Here is an 11,634-nt window from a genome sequence, read left to right on the forward strand (position 1 = left end):
CTCCATCTTAATATAGTTGATCTTAATGGGAAGGTTGGTCTGGTAAATCTGTCATGACCAAAACCAGAACTCTGCAGCTAGAATTTGAACTTAGGGGTGCTGCAATGGTTCAGTTGGTTAAGCATTAGACTTTTGGTTTTCAGTTAAGTCATGATCTCAGGGTGGTGAGATAGAGCCCCAGGACAGGCTCTGCAGGGAGTCTGCTTGAGAATCTTTCCTCCTTCTTCTCCCTTACCTCTGCCCCTCTCCCTACTCTCTCTCTCTCTCTCTCTCTCTCAAATGAATAAATGAATGAATGAATTTGAACTTAGATCTTGCTTGAAATTTGTAACCACCCATTTAGGGCTCATGTTGAGAAGTTGCAACACAAGAAATGCTGCAACCTTAAAAAAATAACTTCAAGATTGGTTATTTCCAGAAAATGTTTTATGGGGAATAATATGACAAGTGAGCCAAGAAAAACACCCAAGTATGTACATCCCAGGGCTGTTTGGGATGTTAATACAAAAATGACCAAAAGGAAGAGACTGATTAAATAAAATTGGTCAATCCATACATTAGAACATTCTGCAGATAAGGAAGTAGAAAGACTATCATGATGTGTTGTCATTTGATAAAGTGATTCTATAGAAGCATGACAGGGCAATCTTGTTTTTTCCATAATGTTACATGAATGCATACGTGTATGTGTGTGTGTGTGTGTGTGTGTGTGTACACACGTGTGAGTATAAAAAGCTTCTGAAAGGACTTAAAACAGAATTTAATCTCTGAGAATTGATTTTTATTTTTTTCTTTGTATATTTCTTTTCTAATTTTTCTACTTGTCTGAAAACAGATCATCAAAATTAAAATATTAAACCAAATGGGTCAATTTACATGGGATTGGTGACTGGGACCGGGCTCAGAGTCTTCCCTAAATTTGCCATGTGTCTAAAGAGAAGATTGGGCCCTACCAGAATTTACATGTTAGTCTCAGGTCCCAAAAGGGGACATTTGTACTGTCTTTTGGCTAAAGCCTCTGAAAATCCCACCACCATGTGCATAAATGTCTTTAACTCATGATGGGGTATGAGGTAAGTGTCAAGGTCCTGAGGACCTATCCCAGCCCAGAGAGCATGCCGTATAAGCAGAGGGTTCCAACCCAGAAGCACTGCAAACTGGAGCATGGTCTCCACGTACTTCAGACCAACCCTAGTTCCCTGGCCTGAGGTACAGGTCCATGCCGCTGAGCCTATGTTTCCCACCAACTCAGGAAGGTAAGTTTTTTGAATCACCGGATGAGGATCATCATAATCACAAAGCTCACCAGCCTAATGGCAACCATTTGCGGAGCACTTCCAATGGGTAGAGTGCTGCACTCGGTATTCATAAGAAGGCTGAGGGAGAAGTATGTGTATGTATCATCCACATTTTCCAGATGAGGAAACTGAACCTCCAAGACCCTACATTGCCCAGATTTCCCGGCAAGTAGGTGGCAGAGCTGGAATTCCATCCCAGGCCTGTTCTGGCTCTGAAGCCAGGGCACATCACCACCAAATTCTTCTGTAAAAGGAGGATAATATGTCCTCGACCCAATGTCATGTGGTGAAGCAACTTGCCCTAAATCCCACAATCCCACACCTGGTAAGAGGTGGAGGGCTTCAGACACTATTCTTGTAACTGTAACACGTGCAGCCTCTCACAGGGGGCAGTGAGCACCTCTACCGGGGAAGACTATATCCAGGCAGGAAAAACTGTACATCCAGCATCCTTGGGCATATATACAGGTTGTGTATGGCCACTTCACTTCTTGGACTCTTCATTTCTTGCTCTATACTATGAGGAGAAGCATGTCTCCTCTCTGAAACTTACTGGCCCCATCTATAGAATAGACTACATGAGTTCTGTAGCCACCATAGACCCAAGCTCTGGGGAGACCCTCTCAGAGAATGATCCCACAGGTGACCCTCTCTGCCTGCTCCCCCACAGGTACCTGACCCAAGATGCTAAAGGTCTCTGGCTTTTTCATTTTCCTCTGTGGGTTGCTCGCCTCATCCTCTGCTCAAGAGGCCCTATCCAGAGCTTATTTCCAGATCACCAATGGTGAAACTGCCCTGCCTTCGTTCACACCTGGCCTTGTCAGAACCATAGGCCTCTCCTAAAAGTCTAGACCGTGAGCCATTGTAGGTTAAGTTCTAATTAGCATCATGCCTGGGACAGAGTTAACATGATGAATCATTAGCTGCTCTGATCATCCCAACATCACTATATTTAATACTGTTCTCCCAAGATTCCCCTCTTTCCTATCTCCTTGCCCTGATCTATTTATTAAAACCCACCATCAAAAGGCCCACCCCAGCTGGACTGGCCCCTGCTCCCCTCTCCTACCACTCCCCATTCACTGGCTCCCCTCCTGCCATAGTAGCCTTCTCAACACATTGAGCACACCCCAGGACCTTAACACTTGCTGTTCCCTCTGCCTGCAACACTCTTCCACTAACTATCAACATGGCTCCCTCCCTTCCTTCAAGTCTCTGCTTGAATGTTGCCTTTGCAGAAAACATTCCTTGACATCCTTGCATGAATTATTGCCCTCACCCAATACTATCAATTCCTCAGTCTGTCTTTTATTTTCCCTCATGACAGAAAGAGCTTCACAGGATACATGTATGGCTGTGGTGGTTAAAATAATGAAATGGGTTAAAGCCTCTGCCTTCAGCTCAGGTCATGATCTCAGGGTCCTGGGATCGAGCCCCACATCGGGCTCTCTGCTCAGAGGGGAGCCTGCTTCCCCGCCCCACCCCACCCCCCGGCTCTTTCTGCCTGCCTCTCTGCCTACTTGTGATCTCTGTCTGCCAAATTAAATAATGAAACGTTTTTCTAAATTCCCTGGGAAGAATCCCCTGCTCAGAGACTCCCCAAGTGATGCCCCTCATCACTCCAACCATCTCACCTTCTGCCCCAGGACTCCAGCCTCCTCACCAAGAAAAATCTAATGAGTCAATACTTGGCAGAGCCCAGGAACCACAGGACCTGGCTACAGAGCTATGGTTGATGTCCTTTCTGATTGGTTGGTGCCTGTGCCCAGCGGGTTCTTGAATATTTTGAAACCAGCCCCTTCGTAGCACTTATCTGCACTTGACTCACACACGTCCCTTTATTTGCTACTTTATCATCTCTCTTCTCTCATCCCCACCAGAATGCCAGCTCCACGAAGGCAAAGAGTGCTGCCTGTTCTCACAGGTGCAGCCTGGCATGGCCCTAGCGCACAGCAGGCCTCTACAAATATTTGCTGAATGATTGTGCCTGGAACTTGGCCCAACACCAAGCAGGCCAGGAAAACTAGGTGAATGAGGAGTAAGATCCACACATGGGACATGCTCAGAGGTCAAGGCTACATCTGAGAATCTTTGGCATCTAAATGTCTAATGTTGGGGTTTGGGGGCGGATATGTTTTTCAGCTTTGACACAAGGACTCCCTGGTACGAACATTCTCTCTGCCCTGCAGACAACTGACTTCCAGGGGTCACTGAAGAATGTCTTCAGCCTTGCAAGAGGAAACCACATCCTGGGTGGCCTGCTCACCAACGGAGATGCTACTTTTATGTGAGTGGTCTCAGATCAGAACCCCCCACGTCCAGACTGTCCTGGTTTGTTGGTTTATGAGCACCCTCCTGGCATTTTCTTGACTCTACAGAAGGCCTTTCCTCAATTAACAGCCCTTCCCACTCCAATGGGCTAAGACCCACTGGTGGAGAAATATTCCTACTGGGGGTAGAGACAGAAGCTAGGGAGATGCTGAAGACAGTTTCAGTCATTTTTTCTGGGAAGAGAATGGCTGCTCACTTCCAGTCTCTTCCCCTCTCTGAGACTCAACTCCTGCCCCGTTACATGGGGAACTATAGCATCTGACCCCATTGGACTGTCATAAATATTAAGTGAAATAAAACGTGCTTACACAGCTCCCTGCCCTCACTAAGTCCTCAGTCAACAGTACCAGTTTGGACAACCTCTGTTGTAACAATGTGGCAATCACAAAAATTGATGCCACCTGACCACCAGAGCTTAGAAGACCCAGGTCCCTCTTCTTAGTATGTTCAAAACTGCTGCTGATTCCCACCCCCTACTCGCCCCCCACACCCATCCCAGCCTGCTGCTCCCCAGCCCAGCCGATCTTAGATAATGAAACTCCACCTGTCCAGTCCCTCTTACCTAAAATCCTGACACCATCCAATGCCCCTCTCTTCACTCACTCCCCCAGGCAGCCTCTCCACACACCCTGTCAGCCAGGCATCTGACCATTTTCTCCACCTCCTCTGGTCTGAACCACCATCAACTCCCCAGGTCCCCTTGCTTCCACTGCAAGCCTCCTCCTACTCCATTCTGTTCCATCCATATTCAGAAGCCTCGTTCTAAGAAGTCAGCCAGACACTGGAACTCTCTTGCTCAAACCCCCCAATGTCTTCAAGTTGCTCAGAACCAAACCCAAAGGTCTTACCATGGGCCCACAGGCCCCCTGCGACCCAGCCCGGACGGCCCTCTCCCCTCCCCCCTACCCACCTGTCACACCGAGCCCATTGCTGTTCCAGCTTCAGGGCCTATGCACTTACTCTGTCTTCTGCCTGGCCCTTTCTTCTTCCCCTAGCTGTCCTCATGACCCTAACTTCATTCATGACCCTGCCCCAGTGTCACCTGCTGTGAGAAGCCTTCCCTGACACTCTAAAATATCACTCCTCCCAGTGTCATCCTCTTCACCTGAACTCGCTAGGCTTTTTCTTCACTGCACCCATCACCTGACACATTTTGTATGCATTCACTTACTGCATTTATTGTTTTACACATATATGCTCTGCCCAAGCTGTCTATAGCTTTCTGTCTTCTACTCATTATTTAGTCACTCATTTATTCCAGCCTGCTAGACATGACCACTCTGTGATGCATTAAGGCAACAAGTTCTTTTTGCTCAGGACCAGATTCCCTGAGCGTAACAGTTATGCAATAAATTACATGATTAATGAGTCAGTAACCATTTTTGCATATGTCCAGCTTCTGCTCTGCAGGGGACCTGCCTTTGCACAGTGTGGGGTCCACCTCCTGCTAGAGTCATAACCTTCCCTGTTGTGCTGTTTTTTCACCCAGGGTACAGATCACAGACTTTTTGACTTCTCCAGATCTACCTTGAGAACCCCCCTAACTTCAAAGGGGTCAAGTTACGGATACCATTGGTATTTTCCATACAAATAAAGTAAGGAACACTTTGTACAGTTCCATCCACATTCGCACTGATGTGTGGGTGTGGGAAGCAGCCATAACTAAAGGGTGTCCAGTGGAAGTCTCGTTGTGTGGTTGGGGCAAACACACCCTCCATCTCTGGGCTTGGGCCACTCTCTATGGTCGGTTTAGAGCATGGGAACACTTGAATGCCTCCAAGCTGGGGCCTCCCTAGGAAAAACAGAGCAGGCTGAGCCAGTTTCCTCTCTCTGCTTTATACAGAGAGCCCCACCCTCATTTATTTGGATTTCCTGAACCCACTCCCCTGACTGAATACAACTTAAGACAATGACACAGAATCTGCTCTAGACCCCAATGCCCCTTGGCACTATTGCCTAGAGATTGTGCACAGATGTATTTTCTTTGGTCTATACAGTGTATCTTCAGAGAGAACAGGCCTTCTTCGTTCATCCCAGCTGTCACCCCCTTTCTGTAAAACCAGTCCCTTATCCATTTCTCCCTTATCCATTTCTCAATGGTCTCCCTTACCCATTTCCAGCTCAAGCCTGGCCCTGGAGGCAACGGCATTTGTGAACTCAAGAAGAGTACTTTCCAACAAAGTCACAGTTTTTCAAATTTGATAGGATTCTATACCTAGAATCCACCATTTCCTTTCTAACTGTCCCCGGAGCCAGACATAGCTCCTGAACACGACCTGCCTGGCTTCCAACTGGCTGGATGCACGACTTGGAGAAAGCCATCCTCATTCACCTGAATCATCTCTTTTGAGAAATGGGGAAATGATCTTTACAGGGTAATTTCGAGGGTCTGTGCAAACATGTGAGAACACTCATTCTGGAAACAAATGGCAGGAAAGTAAGCTCTGTTGCTCTCTCCCACCAGCCTTCGTTCTTCCCTCCCACAGGTTTCTGGCTCTTAATCCCTACATATTCCACGTACGGACAGATATGAGAGTCCAGCTTTATTTGGAGAAGGGTGTAGACAGCAAAGACGGACTTGTCTTTGGACACTGCAGGATTACACCTGACACTGTATGGATCTAGTCCAAAAATCTGTAAGTTCTCCTTGTTTCTCTCTCTCTGCATCCCACTGGTTGGGACGTAGCCCCAATGAGACTTCACCGGAAAGACCTCACCAGCAAAACAATCCCTTCTCCAATGAGCCTTTTGTGCATCTGGGGATGCGTGTCTTACAAAAAGAACTTCATGTCATTTTAAATTTCTGTTTAATATGAAAATTGTATTTCCACGGACATGAAAAGAGATTCACTGAATAGTATCGAGGACAAACAAAGTAGACTTACTCCATTATTGGCTGACATTTAGGTTATTTCTGAATTTTTTGCTACTGTAAGTAATCCTGAACGTTTTGGTGCAGGAATTTATAGATTCTTAAGATTACTGAAAGAGTATAAACAGTTTTATGACTTTTAAACTTGAAGGTATGTCATAGTTGTAAGACATTCCAAATCCCTTATCAAATACCATAGAAATGACATAGAACTCTCGCTGGCATTGGTCAAATTTTACCCCATAGTCAATCTGGACGAATTATTCTCATTTTTACAACTTCTCTCTTTAGTAAGGATTTTCAGCAGAAAATCCCATAGATGTCATTCTCTTGACTACCAGTAGAACAAGGATTTCACCATCTGTTTATTGGTCTGTGACACCTTCTCTTCAGAGTAACTGTTTTCAGGGGTTTGCCCTTTTACTAAGTGTTATCTTCTAAATTTATAATCTCTTTTTTACTATCTTCTTTTATAAGATTTTTTAAAAATTTAGGCTCATGTCCATGATTAACTGAACCGAACAGTCATCACCAACCTATTATACACTGGGTCTTTTTCATTTGTTAATTCTTTCTGATTCATCTCCCAGTTGCTCACTCAAGAAAGATCTGAGTGTGAAATCCTTTCTGAGCTCTTAGACCTCTGGGGACGTCCTGTCCTGTTCCAGATAACTAAACCCTTGATTCACAACCATTTCCCCCAGGGGAAATTCTGTCAATGTGGCTCCGTGCCCTTTGAGATGTTGAAGAAAACTAGTCTTTCCTTTGAGGGACATCTGAATCCTCAGGCCAAAAGTGGTAGATTAGCCGATTTATATATAAAGCAAACACTTTGCCCGAGAATGAGATTTACCCTTACCTATAAGGATCATGGACTGAGTCAAAAATCTGAAGACATACTATATTGCTATTTCCCTACTTCCTTCTCCTCTCCCCCAACAGAAGAATGACATTACAATACTCCTGCCATGAAGGCATGACCATAGGGCTAAGGAAGAAAGTTTTGTTGTCATATTAGATAATGACAGTGATGTGGTTTTGGAATATAGATGAGGTTCAGTGGGGTGGAATCCGCAGCCCACAACCAAGAAAGAATTCTTGAGATGTCTTTGGTGCAAAATGGTAGTTTATTAAAGCATGGGGACAGGACCCGTGGGCAGAAAGAGCTGCTGCACCGGGGTTGTTTGGTGTGGCTGATTATATACTGTGGGATTAGGGGAGGTAAGGAAAAAGGGAGGTACTTTCATATGTTAAAGACTCACAGGATACTGGAACACTTGCCCTTGTCAAGTGAAGGTTGTTTTTCCTTCTAATAAGGCAGTAACAGTAAGATAGTTGGGATCTTCCTGGACAAACAGTACACTCTGCCTGCTTCAAGTACCTAGCTATGGGCTGCAGATGATAAGTACATTTAATTGTATCTACATTTCCTTCTGGAAGCTAGGTTATTGACAGAAATGGTTTGTTCCTGTAAATTGCTAAGACATTTGTAAACTAATGGAGACTCATGTCCTGCAGGATTGTGATCTCTATAAATCAACTATTTGTTTTTCCTTTCCTTAGCTTTAAGGCAGCCAGGAGTGCATGAGGAATGTCACATATATCCCATGTGTGTGTGTGGGGGGTGCGTTGTGGGGTGTCAGCTCTGCTTTGTCCTAACCATGCCTTCTGTTCCCTCATCAAGGGGAACAGGAAAGTGCCAGAAAGAGAGTGATCAGGACCTAAAAGGGTGATAGAAGCTGAAGAAGGGATTCCAGATGAGAGAATAAAATAGGCAAGGAGAAGGGGGGTCATGGGGAACAATGATGAGGCAGGGTGATTTCAATTGGAAGATTAATTTTAAGGAGCCCTAAGAGGTAGTTTGCAGTGGAAGGGCAAGGTTGGGTCATGGAATGCCCTGGAAACAGGAGGCTTAAATAACGTGGGGTCAGCTAAGCACATAAGTGACGTATAAATACAGGAGAGTTTGGGAGAATTTAATCTGTTCTGCTTTCATTCTTCATTTAGCGTCACCCCAGTGAAAAAAATTATTGTGGAAAACGTAGAGAGAGTCCTGGGAGACCTGATAATCCATCATTTGGAAGCAAAAGTAAGTATACAAACCCAGACTACTTCAGTTTTTTAGTCTGAGACCTAGAGTTTGGTGGACCACATCTTCTTAATCAACTGGAAGGAAATCGGGATGCCCGGGTGGCTCAGTCAGTTAAGCGTCTATCTTTGGCTCAGGTCATGATCTCATGGGTCCTGGGATCCAGCTCCATATTGGGTTCCCTGCTCAGTGGGGAGTCTGCCTCTCCTTCGCCCTCTGCCCCTTCCCAAATTTAAAGATTTTAAATAAAATCTTTAAAAAGGAAATCTTCCAGGAAGGAGAGTTGGGGAGAGTGGAAGTGGCGTTTATCAAGCTCTCACTGTGCAACCAGCACTGGTAAAGTGCTTTACAGATATTATTTAATATTTAAAGTCAAAATCGGAGTCTGGGTAATGAGATAAGCTGATAAGACTCTCCAAGACTCCATTTCTTATCTCTAAAATAAGTATAAGTAATCATAAAATGAACAGCTAATTTTCATTAAGCACAAAGGCACTGTGCTAAAGATCTTTCATGAATTTTCTTATCCTCCAAACAATCTCTTATTCTAAATAACAGTATGATGTCCATTTTTCACATTTAAGAAAAAGTTCCAGAGATGGCCAATGACTTACCTAAGTCACAGAGCTGCCACATAGCTCAGCTGACATGTGACCCCAGGCAGTCTGTTCCTCCAACCCCCTGCTTGGTTGTTCCCTAGGATAGATTGTCTTAGAAAGAGAACTTGCCTTGACTGCCCCCTGAATATTCACACTCCATTGGTGGAGCCCTCGTCCTGACTCTTGCATACTTTCTTGTCTTTCAGATGTGTCCCTTCATTAATTCATGTCTTTATAACTTGAATCCGTAAATGACTAACTAACTGATTAGTAAGTGCTGGTAGTGAGAAGACCAAGGAAGACCCCAGGAGAAAGCTTAGACTTCTCCCTCACTTTTATCTCCTCTCCCCTAACACTTCTCCCATCCTCAACAAGGCAGAATGGTTCCTGCTAACTCGCTCCTCATAAACTCAGCTGCTGCTTACTGAGGGAGTCCGTGGTCCCATGCCCAGGGTCAAGCACGCCACCTGCACTGACCATTGAAATCCTCCATCATGGGGTGCCTGGGTGGCTCAGTGGGTTAAAGCCTCTGCCTTCAGCTCAGGTCATGATCCCAGGGTCCTGGGATGGAGCCCCACATCAGGCTCTCTGCCCGGCAGGGAGTCTGCTTCCTCCTCTCTCTCTGCCTGCCTCTCTGCCTGCTTGTGATCTCTGTCTGTCAAATAAATAAATAAAATCTTAAAAACAACAACAACAACAACAAAAAGAAATCCTCCATCACTAGCCAAATACATGCTGGTTTCAATTCCATTCTGGCCCCAAAAGCCTAGAGAAGCTGAGCTATAAATGGGAGCTTCTCTGGGGGAAAAAAGCTGCCTGATTTCTACTTATCCTTCTAGAATGGATGTTACATAATGAGCAGAAAATTGGCCTGGTTTTAGCCCAAAGACTGCCTCCTTCCAGTAGACTCTATCTCCAGCACCCAAAGTTTCCAGGTCTGCCAGAAGCCAAGCAAGCAGCTGAGGCCCCCAATGGGAATCTGAAAACCAGCAGAATTTCTGGACTGAAAGGACTATTCCTCTGTTCACTGAAGACTCATTCATCCTACCAAGTGTTAACTGCTGGAGTTTCTAAAGTTCCTTTAAATTATCTCTCCCAGCAAGCAGTTTTCTGGCCTCTGTTCACATACCTCCACTGACACGGAGCTCACTACTGATGAAGTAGGAAGCTTGAGGCAATTAATCTGAATGAATCCTAAAGCTCTCAAAATGCGGCTCCCAGATTCACCCAAAGTAAATGTCAGTGGGGCAGCCTGACCAATACCCTCACTCCGCTGATACTAGGCCACCATTCTGGAGACATGGCTAGGCAAATGGGGATCAACTGCTGTAATGCCCACTTCCTCCACAGTCTCGTTTCAGTGTATAGTTCTTAAGTTACTAGCTTGGGAGGGAGCAGTTGTTCCCCCATTTATAGCTGAGGAAACCAAGGCCCAGAACTGTCAGTGAAGGGATCAAAGATGCCGGGGACTAAGTAGAGCCTCCAGCCCCACCCGCATGTCCCCAGGGGTTTGGTTCATTCCCTAACCCTGCTCTGCCCCTGTCTGGAACAGGAGAAAACTCCTTTGACCTCTCGATCCTCCTTCACTTCCACTGTCTCATAGTATCTGTTTTGCCTTTTAGGTCTGCTGATGCAGCAGGGCAGGTTCCAAGCCACCATCCAAATGCCCTCGAAGTAAAGGAGCCACTGTTGCACCAGTCCGGTGAGAGATCAGAACATATTTCCATTCCTTAGTGACGGCACTTGGCCTTTAGGGTCATTATAGATGGGCCATTCACTCATTCGTAAAATTTCAGTTAAGCTTCTACTATGTGCTAACTGCTAGGGATACGGCCATGAACAACACAAGACTGTTCTCTTGGCATTTCTATCTTAGTTGAATGTACTAATAATGAACTAGGAAACAAGTGCAGAGTCATTTAAATTCCAGAGGGTTGTGGGTACTATAAAGGATACCAAGTAGAGTCTGAGAGAGTGACAGGGGCAGAGAGGGGCAGAGAGTAGAGGCAGTCAGAAGGCTCTGTGAGATCTTTCAGCTGAGCCATGAATGATAAGGCAGGAGTTGTGCCAAGACTGAGGGGAAGAACATGACAGACAGGAGGAGCATGTGCAAAAGCCTCGAAGCAGGAATGTGTTTTCCTTTCGGGAGCAAGAAAGGAAGAGCAGTGTGACTGGGATGTGGAAGGGGCTCAGTAAAAAGAGGCATCTTTCTGTAAAAAGAGTTTTATTCATGCATCGTGTATTTATTTGCAACTATTCTATGTTGAACACACACTTGCTCGGGTCTCTCAAAAAAAGCCAGGGCACCTGGGTGGCTCAGTGGGTTAAGCCTCTGCCTTTGGCTCAGGTCATGATCTCAGGGTCCTGGGATTGAGCCCTGCATCAGGCTCTCTGCTCAACAGGGAGTCTGCTTCCCCCTCTCTCTCTGCCTGCCTCTCTGCCTAC

At 45.7% G+C, this 11,634-nt stretch overlaps 1 pseudogene; it reads left to right on the forward strand.

Moving 5' to 3' along the window:
* The first annotated feature begins 1,982 nt into the window (after positions 1 to 1,982).
* LOC132022721 (latherin-like) lies at positions 1,983 to 10,867 on the forward strand (annotated as a pseudogene).
* The last annotated feature ends 767 nt before the right edge of the window (positions 10,868 to 11,634 follow it).

This window comes from Mustela nigripes, chromosome 7 (genome assembly GCF_022355385.1).
Source record: "Mustela nigripes isolate SB6536 chromosome 7, MUSNIG.SB6536, whole genome shotgun sequence".
Classification (NCBI taxonomy): Eukaryota; Metazoa; Chordata; class Mammalia; order Carnivora; family Mustelidae; genus Mustela; species Mustela nigripes.